Source organism: Pelophylax lessonae, assembly GCF_965119305.1.
Source record: "Pelophylax lessonae genome assembly, chromosome: 9".
Lineage (NCBI taxonomy): Eukaryota > Metazoa > Chordata > Amphibia > Anura > Ranidae > Pelophylax > Pelophylax lessonae.
The window spans coordinates 59,739,210-59,740,625 of NC_138776.1; positions in this window are offsets into that span (position 1 = coordinate 59,739,210).

Below are 1,416 nucleotides of genomic sequence, written 5' to 3' on the forward strand. Positions count from 1 at the left end.
ACAGGGAAGGGGGGGGGATGGGGATGACTGAGGACAGGGAAGGGGGGGGATGGGGGTGACTGAGGACAGGGAAGGGGGGGGATGGGGGTGACTGAGGACAGGGAAGGGGGGGATGGGGGTGACTGAGGACAGGGAAGGGGGGGATGGGGATGACTGAGGACAGGGAAGGGGGGGGGGGGATGGGGACAGGGAAGGGGAAGGGGGGATGGGGATGACTGAGGACAGGGAAGGGGGGGATGGGGATGACTGAGGACAGGGAAGGGGGGGATGGGGGTGACTGAGGACAAGAAGGGGGGATGGGGATGACTGAGGACAAGAAGGGGGGATGGGGATGACTGAGGACAGGGAAGGGGGGGATGGGGGTGACTGAGGACAAGAAGGGGGATGGGGATGACTGAGGACAGGGAAGGGGGGGATGGGGATGACTGAGGACAGGGAAGAGGGGGATGGGGGTGACTGAGGACAGGGAAGGGGGGGGATGGGGGTGACTGAGGACAGGGAAGGGGGGGATGGGGACAGGGAAGGGGGGGATGGGGATGACTGAGGACAGGGAAGGGGGGGATGGGGATGACTGAGGACAGGGAAGGGGGGAATGGGGGTGACTGAGGACAAGAAGGGGGGATGGGGATGACTGAGGACAGGGAAGGGGGGGATGGGGGGACTGAGGACAAGAAGGGGGGATGGGGATGACTGAGGACAGGGAAGGGGGGGATGGGGATGACTGAGGACAGGGAAGAGGGGGATGGGGGTGACTGAGGACAGAGAAGGGGGGATGGGGGTGACTGAGGACAGGGAAGGGGGGGATGGGGATGACGGGGTGGTCCGTACAGCTCGGCAGGCGGCGGGCACATTGCCGGTGTTCTCGGGCTCCTGTCTCCCCTCCTCATCCTCGGTAGTGTCGCTGTCACTCGGTCCCGGTGAGGGCAGTCCGCTCCACATCTTCTGTCCCCGCCCACGTTTCCACGGAGAACCGGAAGTGTCTGTACGGCGCTCTTGCCCCCTCCGGTGACGTCATTATTCAGCGCCCAGCGGGCTGCGTGAGGTTGAGCATGATGGGAAACTGTCAGGGGGAGGGCAATATGTGTCAGGGTTGTCATCCTCGTCATCTGTGGTCCCTTATTCTGAGACTTGGAGAGGAAGGGACGGGGTCCTCTGACCTAGAAGTGGCCCCATGTCACATTCATGTCTGTCTCCAGCTGAAAACATGTTCTAGTGATTTGTGCCCATGTCTCAGACTGACCACTGTGGGAAGGACAGGAAGTGAGGGGAAATCTCTCCTGACAGAGGAGCCAGCCCCCTCCCCCACTCCATCCAAAGCTGAGAGATATGTCTGGATGTAGATGATAAAGATGGGGGTTGCAGAGGATAGAAGGTATATGATCCATGTAAGAGGGAAAATACAGCACAGAGCGCCCT